The 13,393-nt window shown below is 41.2% G+C and overlaps 1 protein-coding gene across 1 annotated transcript in view; it reads right to left on the minus strand.

Moving 5' to 3' along the window:
- The window catches only part of tcerg1l (transcription elongation regulator 1 like), a 662,686-nt gene that overhangs the window by 351,391 nt on the left and 297,902 nt on the right, over positions 1-13,393 (minus strand). The window lies entirely within an intron of this gene.

The following is a 13,393-nucleotide window of genomic DNA, read 5'->3' on the forward strand; positions in this document are numbered from 1 at the left end:
TTTTCTCTTCGAAACACACACACACTGTTTTCATCCCCGACTTCTACATCAACATTGGCTCTGGACTTTTATTACCAGGCAGGCCATGCGAGCCGACTTCCCGAATAATCACAATTCAATGTATATTCTCAAGCTGCATTTTAAAGAACTTCATTCAAATGCAGTTTAACTTATGCCAAGATGATCATTTGTATCTACCAGTTTGTTTCATTTGAAGGCATGTGGTAGCTGAGCATTCCTGCCTACTATTTGTCCAATGGTTTTCGATCACTGCCCACACTCTTCGTATCAAATGAAGACATCATATTCATCATATTCATTTCTCAGTTGTCACTCCTACAAACCTCCACTTTCAGGACAAAACTCATCCTGCATATTTCTTCCCCAACAGACTGCCAACTTGCTGAAAGCCAGTGTCCAAAATATCACATTTAAGTCAGTATTATGAGGATGATTACTGGTTTAACATATTCCATCATGGCATGCAAATTGCCAGTGACATCAAGAAAGGGCAGATGCAGCAAAGTTCCTGTGTTTCATGAAGGAAACAGATTTGAATTATTGCCTGCCTCTGGTTCACATATAGCCAGCTGCATATACACTCTTTCATTATGATATGTATTTGATGACACTTGCATGCCACACCATCTCTCTAACAACACATCTCTGCCTTCCTTCATTGTTGGCAAACACATGATAACCCGTTCATTCAATTCCCCAACACCCTTCAAATGACTTGTTTTGCAATCCTGCAAGGATGCATCACCAAACATTCTTTACTTCTTCTCCATATGGTAACATAATTGAAAAAAAATTCTCCTTCCTGATTAAGTGAAGGCAGAGACATGAAAGTGAAGTTAGCCCAGTGGCAAAGTGATTATTGCTCATTCCAAGAATAAGCCCTGTAGATTCAAGGCAACGCTCCCTCTGGGAAGCTGAAGTTGTTGAAACAGAATGATATTCGCTTTGGGTAAAACAAACAAAAGGTAATCAGTTCAAATTTAGACAGAATATCAACACATCAAAATATACTTACTGCATCATATTTACTGCTTCTTATCAACTGTTTATACTGAGTACTTTGATGTAAACTTAAGCAGAAATCTCTCTCGAGTAACATTTTATTCATTTGTTGCCACAAAGAAACTATAAATAATTTGAACCATCAGATAATGAGCTCCCATCTGGCAGTGTATCATTAATCTGGAAATGTTATAAATGTTGATAGAATTTTTGTAAGGTTTATATAATACACTGATGAAAAAAATCTGTATTTTCTATCTAGGCTCTCCATCTGAAAGTACATGTTCACAAATACACACTTTGATACAATTCTACACATAATCAATGTTTGTGACATGCCTGAGTATTTGAACATTGAATCTGACCTGAATCACTGTCTTGGCGTTGTGCTGAAATGCAATACCTTGAAGAATGCAAATGCAATGACACCACTGGAATTTTAAACTATCCCCTGTGATTTAATTTAATATTAAGAAACTCATCTATGTCTGCTGTGGACTTCCTCTGACGTAAAATGCCACTGAGATTCCTTAACTTTGACTCCAGATCAGATAGTCATTGAATCATTCAGCCTAACTCGCCCAAGCTGATCAAGATGCCCCACATTTGGCCCATATTCCTCTAAACCTTTGTGTAGGAAGAAACTGCAGATGCTGGTTTACACCAAAGTTAGACACAAAATGCCGGAGTAATTCAGCGGGACAGGCAGCATCACTGGGGAGAAGGAATGGGGGACGTTTTAGGTCGAGACCCATCTTTAGACTCATTCTGAAGAAGGATCTTCACCCAAAATGTCCACCATTCCTTCTCTCCAGAGATGCTGTCTGTCCCACTGACTTTACTCCAGCAAATAGTGTCTTTCTTCCTCTAAACCTTCCTATCCACGTATCTGTCCAAATGTATTTTAAATGCCTCAACGACCTTCTCAGGCAGCTCATCCCATATATCCACCACCCTTGGTGCCCCTCAGGTTCCAATTGAATGTTGCCCTTCTCATCTTAAACCTATGTCCTCCAGTCATTGAATTTCCCTACCTTGGGTAAAAGACTGTGAATTCACCCTTATGATTTTATACACATCCAAAGATCACACCTTAGCCTCCTACACTCCAAGGAATAAAGTGCTAACGTGCCCAATCTCTCCCTAAAGTTCAGGCCCTCGAGTCATGGCCACATCCTTGTAAATCTTCTCTGCATTCTGTCCAGAGCAGCGTGACCAAAACTGAAGACAATATCCCAAACGCTGCCTCACCAATATCACATGGATTTTTAATCTATCAGACCAACCACAGTAAGTAGAGCACTTGGTAACTATAATAAACCCTCAACTCATGCAATGGCATTTAGCTTGGAACACCAAGTGATGGAGCACCAAGTGTAGACAGTCAGAGAATGCACACAGTATGACGATCAGTCGCTCAGCAGCAACACTATTCTTCTTGCAACTCCTCGGATAACCAACAAGTCAATGTCTGCGAATATCAAGATAAAGGCACCAATCAGGTCTGGACTGAGAAGTGGCAAGATAATTCACAGTGCTTAATCGCCAAGGACCAGCTCCAGCAAGCAAGAGTCAAAGCACTTCTCTTTAACACTGAGCAGCATTAAGTAACATAAAATCCCCTCCATCAGTCTCCTGGTGGTCTCCACTGACCAGAAATATAACCAGACCACTAACATAAAAATAGCAATAAGAGAATATAAGAGGTGGTATTGGTATTAGTACTGGTTTGAGCTTATTGTTGTCACATGTATCAAGATATAGTGAAAAGCTATTGTTTACGTGCTATCAAATTAAATGAGGTCAAACTCAGGGCTGCCAACTCTCACGCTTTGAGCGTGAGACTCACGCCCTCAAGCAAACTCTCACGCCCTCACGCTGATCAGAAACTTCTCACGCTCAGTGGTGAGAAATTTTGTGATCAACGAAAGTTTCAAAACTCGGATAAACTGCATGGTCCGCGGGTGTTGGAGAGCCGGGGCTGCGGGAGGGATGGGAGCAGAACCAGCGGCGGGAACAGATGCGGGGAGCCGGGACTGGTGAGTGTTTGCGGCGCTGTCGAGTGTTTGCGGGGCTGACGCTGCAGCTCCGGCCATGGAGCACTCCGGACAGTGCGAGTGTCCCGGGCCGTCCGAAGCGTTGCGCCGCTGCCGTGAGAGTCTCTGTGCCGAAGGGACAGGCTCTCAAAGGGAGGTGGAGAGAGAGATAGAGGGGAAGGAGAAAGGGAGACAGTGGGGGGAGAGAGAGGGGGTGAGAGGAGAGAGAGGGGAGAGGCAGAGGGGAGAGGGAGAGGAGCGAGAGAGAGGGAGAGAGAGGGAGAGAGAGGTAGAGAGGGAGAGAGAGAGGGGGGAGAGTGAGGTGGGAGAGGGGGGGAAGAGAAAGAGGGAAGAGAGAGAGGGGTGAGAGGGAAGAAAGAGGGAAGAGCGAGGGGGGGGAGAGGGAGGAGAGGGTAGGAGAGAATGGGAGAGAGAAGGGGAAGCGAGAGGGGTGGTAAAAGAGAGAGGGAGAGAGAGAGAGAGAGAGAGAGAGAGAGAGAGAGAGAGAGAGAGAGAGAGAGAGAGAGAGAAAGAGAGAGGGGAGAGAGAGCCAGGGGGAGAGTGAGGTGGGAGGGAGAAATGGGGGAGAGAGGGAGAGAGAGAAGGGGAAAGGGGAGAAGGAGAGGGAGAAGGAGAGAGGAGGGGGGAAAGGGGGAGAGACAAGAGGGGAGAGAGAGGAAGAGATAGAGAGTGAGGGAGAAGAGAGAGAGGGATGAGAGAGAGGAGGGAAGAGAGGGAGAGAGAGAGAAGGGGGAGAGGGAGAGAGAGAAGAAAGCGAGGGGGAGAGAGAGAGAGTGGGGGGGAGAGTTAGGGAAAGAGGGAAAGAGGGGAGAGGGGACGAGAGAGGGGGAGAGTGAGGTGGGAGGGATAGAGGGGGAAGAGAGAAAGAGGGTGAGAGAGAGGGGAGAGAGGGGAAGAGAGGAGAGAGAGGGGGGGGGGGGGGAGAGAGAGAGAGAGGGGGAGAGAGAGAGGGGGGAGAGAGAGAGAGTGTGGAGTGAGAGAGAGATAAAGAGAAAGAGAGAGAGAGTGAGAATGGGTGAGAGAGAGAAAGGGGAGAGAGAGACAGAAAGAAAGAGAGAGAGGGAGAGAAAGAGAGGTGAGAGAGAGGGGAGAGGGACAGAGAGAGGAGAGAGAGGGGGAGAGAGAGAGAGGGAGAGAGGGGATACAGAGAGGCAGGGCTGCCAACTCCCATGCATTGAGCGTGAGAATCACGCATTTCACCAAATTCTCACGCTGATCACAAATTTCTCTCGCTCTGTTGTGAGAAATTCTGTGATCAACGAAAATTTCAAAACTCATATCAACTGCATGGGCCGCGGGTGTTGGAAGCGGAAGCAGCGGCGGGGACAGATGCGGATGGGGAGCGGGGCTGGAGAGTGTTTGCCGGGCTGGCGAGTTGCTCACTGCAGCTCCAGCCATGGAGCAGCCTCAGTGCAAGTGTCCCGGGCCGTCGGAGGCGTCGAAGCGTTGCGCCGCTGCCGTGAGAGTCTCTGTGCCGAATTCGCCCAGGTGACCGGCATGGATCAGGCTGCGGCTCGGTGCATCCTGGAGGACAACCAGTGGCTGCTGGAAGTAAGTACCAAGCACTGGGTAGATACGGTGGAAGATAGTGGACTTCAAATGGGGGTGGTTGGTGAAAGCATCCTGCTTGCCTGCTAGATTTTCACTTACACTTCCGGTGGCGCCATGCTGGACTAGCAGTCGCAACTTTTAGCTCCGCTGCTGTAAAATCGCGATTTTTCGCGTTAAAATCGGGTCTGGAGGTCGGGATCAATTCAAAAAACTTACCGGAGCCCCGGAACGTTGCGCTGATGACGTCATCAGTAAGCGCTGTGATTTAAACGGAGGATAAATGCTTTTAAATGAAAAAAACATCTCCAGCTCAGAGCCCTCAGAGAACAATCTCAAAACAACTGCTGAAAACCCAGAAAACTGAAGAACAGACCTCTGAAGTGGATTCTGGAATGGCTACAAGATCCAAGACTGAGATGGCTACTAAGGAGAAAAATGAAATGGAGGAGATAAAGAACTCGGTAAGAGAACCGAGAAAGGATATTGAGGCTGGAAACTCAAAAATGATGGAAAATATTAATGTTAAATTGATGGAAAATATGTCGAACATCAATGCTGGTAATCAAAAAGTTATTGACCATTGGCATTATGCAAAAACGAATTGAGGATGTGCAAGACGAGCTAACGGGGAGAATTAACAAAGGGGAAGAAGAGTCTACGAAGAAGTTTGAGGCTGTGCATGTAATTGTTTCTTCACATGTAACTGAAATGAAAGACATGGAAACAGTTGTTGAACAAATGGCTGAAGATATGCAGGGAATGAAGCTAGAACTAGACAGCCTCAAGAGTCAACTGGCGAAAGTCTCAGATAAATGTCTTGATCTCGAAGCTCGCTCAAGATGCAAAAATTTACGAATAGTGGGAGTAACAGAAGGGGCAGAGGGAAACAACGCCTGTGAGTTCACTGCTAACTTAATCAAACAGGTACTCAATTTACCTGTGGAACCGGAAATTGAAGTGGCACATCAAATACCCAGATTTAAGCCAAGATCACAAGCAGATCCAGCCCACCCACAACAGATCATAGTCAAACTTTGGGACATTTCAGCACTTGAAGAGCTGATGAAAAAACTCAAATATGGAGTGAAGATGACGTTTGGAAACGACTCTATCAAACTCCCCCGGGATTATCCCTATGAGATCGTGCAAATGAGAAGAAAGTTCTCACAGACAAGAGAGATTCTCCATGGAGTTAAAGATGTCAGATGTGGCGTTTTTAATCCGGTCAGGATGCGCATTACTTTCAAGGGAAAAGAGAAAACTTTCACTAATTCGGACGCATCTTATAAATATGCCCAAGAGATTGTGGCAGAAATAGAAGATTAATCAAGGCAGCGGGACGATATGGACAAATTCTTTCCTTTTATTACTTCACAGAGAACACCTGAAGATAAGGGAAGAAACACCATTCTCTAAAAGTTTAAAATGGAAGAGCATTTCCACGTGTGCTGGTCTAGACACCTTATCTCCTTTGGACGCTTTGGAATTCAACTCAAGGACATTCTTTGTTCAAAATGAAGGAAAGACTGATAAGCAACGCAGAGACGAACAGCAGAGCTGAATGTGGAAAACATCACAAGGACAAATGGCGGTTTAAGATCTTAAAATAGCTTTACAAAATATAGAGAATTAACAATAATTAACAATACTAATATAGAAATATAAATGGAAACTAACTTGAACTATAGAATGGGCAAAATGTAATAATGTGTTAAAAAGACTGACTAGCTCGTATATAGAGCGAGACAGTTAAGCAGGGATAAAGAAATAATAAATAACAAATTTTAGAACTAACGTAGATAATACTGAAAGTTTAAGTGCTATGTAGTTCGTGTGGGGAAGGGAGGAGACTCAGGCACCTGGCATAATTCCAGGAGCCTGATTCTGGTTAACCCTTTCAGCCAACAGCTTACTATTATCAAAGGTATAACTAATTATAAATAATTAGTAGATGAAAGTGTTAGATATATAAATTTCACAGTAGCTGAACACAAGATCTGATAAGTCTGAATGAAATATATATATATAGTGTAATTGGGTAAAATATAACTGATTTTGAAATGGTACCGCCCTCCTAAGTTTAGAGTAATAAAGGGAGCGGAGCTAATTGTACAACATCAACTTCGGAAGTCGAATAGATGTCGAAACTCAGACGGGTGGGACACTCACTACAGTGTCGAATACTCTAGACACTGTAATTTTACTTGTTCAATTTTTTTTTTTTATCACAATATGTCACAACTATGTGTTTTTTTTTCAAGGACAATCGCAAAAGGGATCTACCAAGGAAGTTAGTAATATAAAAGCCCCCCAAATATCCAGAGTCCTGAGGTATGGATGCACCGTAATAAATAAGGGTATTAAAATCAGCGAAAATGCAAGATGATAAACAAAAGAAAAAGAATCACACTGTGTAGCTGGAATATAAGGGGTATTAATGAACCAATTAAAAGGGGCAAAATACTAGCTCAGTTGAAATCATACAACACGGACATTACTTTTCTACAAGAAACGCATCTTAAACATCAAGATCAGATGAGATTGAGGGCGAATTGGATAGGCCAAACATTTCACTCCTCACATACTTCGAAATCCAGAGGCACCGCAATTATTATTCGCAAAGGAATACCATTCAAATCAAAGAACATTATATCAGATAAGGAAGGGAGATATCTTATAGTTACAGGAGAGATCCATGCTACGCCAATCACTTTGGTAAATATATATGCGCCCAATTTTGATAATCCTCAATTTTTCAATAAAATCCTGAATACAATCGCAGAATTTAACTACCAAAATGTTATAATTGGAGGAGACTTCAACTGTGTTTTAGATCCGTACTTAGATAAATCGATGCAAAAACAAAGAGGTAATATGAAATCTAAAACTAGTGAACTCTTAAATACATATATAAAAAATACAAATATAGCAGACGTTTGGAGGATCGCGAATCCGACTAGAAGGGAATACTCGTTTTATTCAATGGTACACAAAACATACTCACGTATAGACTATTTCCTAGTGGATACAAAACAAAACTAATCCCTTATACTATGAACCCTAAATATCACACCAATACGATTTCAGATCACTCCCCGCTAACTTTTGTTTTAAAATTAGAAGGAATGTCTACAAACAAATCGTTCTGGAGGTTTAACTCGCAAATTCTGAAAGACCCACAAGGGAGTATATATCTAAAAAAACAGATGGACCTATTTTTTGAGACAAACGATACACCAGATATATCGCCCACTTTACTATGGGAATCCTTCAAAGCATTTATTAGAGGAGTCATTATCTCGTATCAAGCTTTTCAAAACAAAAAGAATAAGAATGAACAAAGACAATTAGAAGAACAAATCAGCCAACTAGATATAGATAATGCTAAAGATCCAACTATGGATAAACATAATAAAATTTTAATACTGAAATTTAAGCTAAATAAATTATTGTCAGAGAAAGTTATAAGACTATTCCAAATTACAAAACAGGAACATTTCGAATTTGGGGATAAACCCCATAAACTTTTTGCACGCCAACTGAAAAAACGGGAAAAAGATCATGCAATTTTAAAGATTAAATCAGATAGAGGGGAATTATTAACACTACCTAATGATATCAATAAAAGATTTGCTCAATTTTACATGAATTTATACACATCAAAAACGATAATAGACAATAATAAAGTTTCAGAATTTCTGGACAATTGTAACCTTCCAAAACTAGAACTGAAGGAACAAGAGGAACTGGGAGCACAAATTACATCTAAGGAAATAGAAGACACAATAAACACACTTAAGAATGGAAAAACACCAGGACCAGAAGGATTCAGTAATGAATTTTATAAATGTTTTTACGACATAGTTACACCACGTCTACAGAAAATGTATACATACGCTTTTAAAGAACAAATCTTACCTGAAACACTAGCAAAATCAACGATCACATTAATACTTAAAAAAGATAAAGATATAGAAGAACCAGGCTCATATAGAGCTATTGCTTTGTTAAATACGGATCAAAAAATATTAGCGAAAACACTAGCTAGAAGACTAAGTAAATATGTTAGTAAATTAATAAATGAGGATCAAACGGAATTTATACCTAAGGGACATTCATTTAATAACCTGAGACGTCTGCTTAACATAATGCACTCTCACAAACCTCAAGAACAAGAGTTATCTATCATTTCATTGGATGCAGAAAAAGAGTTTGATCAAGTCGAATGGGATTATATGATTAAAGTATTGCAAAAACTTCAAATGGGAGAAAACTTCATCGCATGGATAAAATTATTATATAACAAACCCACGGCTAGAATATTAACTAATAATATACTATCTACAAAATTCCAATTATCAAGGGGCAATAGACAAGGATGTTCATTATCACTGCTGTTATTTGCTCTGGTAATTGAACCTTTAGCTGAAAAAATCAGAACACACCCGGATATTTACGGTTATAATACAAAATATTCAAATAACATAATATCTTTATATGCAGACGATGTACTACTGTATATCACAAAACCCCAAATCAGTATACCAAACATATTAAATCTAATTGAGGACTTTGGATCTTTCTCAGGATACAGAATAAACTGGAACAAAAGTGAAATTATGTCGATAAAACCGAAAGACTCAACACATCTCTTGAAATTCCCCTTTAAAATAGCCACAGAAAAATTCAAATATTTGGGAATTGAAATTACTAGAAACTATCATGCTATGTTTAATGCCAATTATAGTCCCTTACTTAAGAAATTAAATAATCTAATCAAATTCTGGAAAACGTTCCCGATGTCTTTAATAGGTCGAATAAATGCTATAAAAATGATATTTTTTTACCACAAATCCTATATTTAACCATATAACCATATAACAATTACAGCACGGAAACAGGCCATCTCGGCCCTACAAGTCCATGCCAAACAACTTTTTTTCCCTTAGTCCCACCTGCCTGCACTCATACCATAACCCTCCATTCCCTTCTCATCCATATGCCTATCCAATTTATTTTTTAAATGATACCAATGAACCTGCCGACACCACTTCCACTGGAAGCTCATTCCACACCGCTACCACTCTCTGAGTAAAGAAGTTCCCCCTTATGTTACCCCTAAATTTCTGTCCCTTAATTCTGAAGTCAGAATTTATTTCAATCAATACCTATATATCTTCCAAAGAAGTTTTTCAAAAATCTAGACCCAGACATTACAAATTTTATATGGTATTATAAATCCCACAGAATACAAAGAGCACACCTTAGTAAACCAAAAGAGATGGGTGGTCTAGCGCTCCGTAACTTTATGTACTATAATTGGGCAGTAAATATTAAAAATATGATTCACCTGCTGGACAACTCTGCACAGCAGGTGGACTGGATTGTAATGGAGAGAGAGGACTGCTCTCCGTGTAATACAGGAGCGACTCTCCTCTCACCAATGAATCTGAATAACAAAAATTACAATAAAAATCCAATGATACATAGCACAATTAGAACTTGGAAACAAATAAAACAGAATCTAAAATTAAGAAATCTATCTCTTTTAATGCCAATAGTCAACAATCCGTTGTTTAAACCTTCAATTATATTCCCATTTACACAATGGGAAAGAATGGGAATCAAAACGCTCGGAGACTTGTATGAATTGGGAAAATTATTATCATTTCAACAATTACAACTGAAATATAATTTGAAAAATAATCAATATTTTAAATATCTTCAAATCCGTGACTATCTGAAAAAATACACAAAAGACTATCATAACATGCCCCCAGACATATTGGATGAAGCTATGAAGACAAAGGCTGAATCAGCAAATCTAATATACTTATACAACATTATTTTAAATATAGAATTACCTTCAACCGATGGTATTAGAAGATACTGGAAACAAGAACTAGCTATAATAATTTCAAAAGAGAGCTGGGATAAGCACTTACTATATGTGCATAAATGCTCGGTCAACGTACGACATACTCTAATTCAATTCAAAACATTACATAGACTATATTATTCAAAAACTAAAATAAATAAAGTTTTCCCCAATGTCTCACCCACGTGATAAATGTCAGTCTCAAGAAGCTACCATAGCGCACACTTTTGTTTTTTGTATAAAAATCCAAAAATTCTGGAACGAAATATTTGAAATCATCACAAAATTAATTAAAATAAAACTTGTACCAAAAGCAGAATGGATCATTTTTGGAATATCGGAAGGTAACCCCGAACTAAACGCATTTCAAAAGAACTTACTTAATTACGGGCTAATAATGGGAAAAAAGCTTATACTCAAATACTGGAAAAACGCTCCAATACCAACAATAAAAATGTGCATTTCAAACATGTTCGAAACATTACACCTGGAAGAGATGAGACTCCTCCTAGCAGGCAAAGCAGACCACTTCCAAAAGACTGGTCTGCATTTATGGAACTATTACAAGCATAAGGTGTAATAGTAATTTAAAAAATAAATGGTACCATGATCTGGTAACGGGGGGTAAAAATAAAAAATAAAAACAAAACACGGTTGCTATATCCTTTTTTGCGGAGTTTTGTGTTATAATAGAGCGATTGTTTCTCCTTTTTTTTCTTTTCTTTCCAGGGTCTATTTCCTTTCTTTACTTCCTTCTCTTACTTCTTCTCTAAGGGGCTTTCTTTTCCCAACACTTTCCTGCACCTTCACGACTCTTGCTCACTTTCCTTACTTCTTTTATTTCCACCTTTTTCAAAGCTCGAAAAACAAAGTGGTACAACGAATGTAATAAGATATATGTGATGTGTATTACTGCAATTTACTGTACTTCTAAAAAAAAATATATATATATATATATAAAAAAAATATAAAAAAAAAAAAAAAAAAAAGATTTTCACTTACTGCAGGAAAAATGTTCCCGATGTTAGGGGCGTTCAGAACCATGGGCCACAGTTTAAGAATAAAGGAGGGGGGGGGCAGTTAGGACTGAGATGAGAACAAACTTTCTTCATGCAGAGAGTTGTGAATCTGTGGAATTCTCTGCCACAGAAGGCAATTCACTGGATGTTTTCAAGAGAGAGTTACATTTAGTTCTTGGGGCTAACGACATCAAGGGATATGGGGAAAAAACAGGAAAGAGGTACTGATTTTAGATGAATAGCCATGATCATATTGAATGGCAGTGCTGGCTCGAAGGGCCGATGGCCTATTCCTGCACCTATTTTCAATGTTTCTATGCTTGAGTAAATGGCAATAAAACTCGATCACTTGATTTTGAAGCATTCATGCACGGTGGAGGTATAATGTAGTCATAGAGTGATACAGTGTGAAAACAGGCCCTTCGGTGCAACTTGCCCACACCCGCCAACATGTCCCAGCTACGCCACCTGCTTTTGGTCCATACCTCCAAACCTGTCCTATCCATGTATCAGTCTAACTTTTTCTTAAATGTTGGGATGGTCCCTGCCTCAACTACCTCCTCTGGCAGCTTGTTCCATACACCCATCACCCTTTGTGTGGATAAAGTTACCCCTTAAAAAGTTACCTCTTAAAAATACTTCATACAAAAAACATTGAAATCATACTTCTACAGTGCACTAAAACATGATTTTAATACATCAAATTTCAAAAGGTTCCTACCCTGGGAGGGGGAACACCCTTCTTCCACACCCTCTCCCCACTCAGTTGCTCCACTCCCTCACTGGGTACCCCAAAGCCAGTGATCAGTGATCGCACAGCCTCCCCCCTTTCAAAAACGCTCCAATCCAATTTAAGTCAAGTCAAGTCAAGTCAAATCAAGTTTATTTGTCACATACACATACGAGATGTGCAGTGAAATGAAAGTGGCAATGCTCGCGGAACAACAAAACAACCAAACAAATTATAAACACAATCATAACACACATATTATTTTACATAATAAATAATAGAAGGAAAAACGTTCTGTAGAGTTAGTCCCTGGTGAGAGAGGCGTTTACAGTCCGAATTGCCTCTGGGAAGAAACTCCTTCTCAACCTCTCCGTTCTCACTGCATGGCAACGGAGGCGTTTGCCTGACCGTAGCGGCTGGAACAGTCCGTTGCAGGGGTGGAAGAGGTCTCTCATGATTTTACTTCGGAGTCACGTGAGTGACTTCGTGAAGAACCCCGCTTCCACGCATGCGTGTCATATCGCTACACGCATTGCAACGAGTCACACAGAGGGGAACGGCGTTCCCCAAGCGGGAGATTTGAAAGTCGGGAACAGCAGGTAAGCGACTCTGCGTTCCTTTTTTCTACTTACTTTTAGGTGGCTGCGGAAAGCCGGCGGGGAGACCCGTGGAGGGCGAGCAGCCAGCGGCAGCAACAGCACGAGTTTCCCTGGGGGGGGGAACAACCTGAGCCCGACTTTGCTCCCGCACCGGCAAAATTCACCTCTCGGCCGGGCGGGAAGCAAAGTAAAAAAGGTCCCTATGCCAGTCTCAAACGAGACTGGCTTGGGAACAGTCGGTAGCAGCCAGCACAGAGGCTGCGGGACAGACAGCTCGGACCAGCGGTACCGGGGCTCGAAACGCTCAGCGAGTGCAGCGGCACTTATGGAGTCGGAACGGGACGTTCGGGCTGAAAACCTTCTTCACAAGGTAAGGGCCAGGGGATCCATAGGAACAGCCGGGGTTACCGGCTGCGGAACTGCCGCGAAGGACCAGGCCCGTGAACACCGGGGTCGGTCCAAGCGGCTCGAACCCGACACAGGGAACGACGGTCACCGGCGGGAGAAGGAAAGTCGGGAACAGCAGGTAAGAGACC

This window comes from Leucoraja erinacea, chromosome 15 (assembly GCF_028641065.1).
Source record: "Leucoraja erinacea ecotype New England chromosome 15, Leri_hhj_1, whole genome shotgun sequence".
Taxonomy (NCBI): domain Eukaryota; kingdom Metazoa; phylum Chordata; class Chondrichthyes; order Rajiformes; family Rajidae; genus Leucoraja; species Leucoraja erinaceus.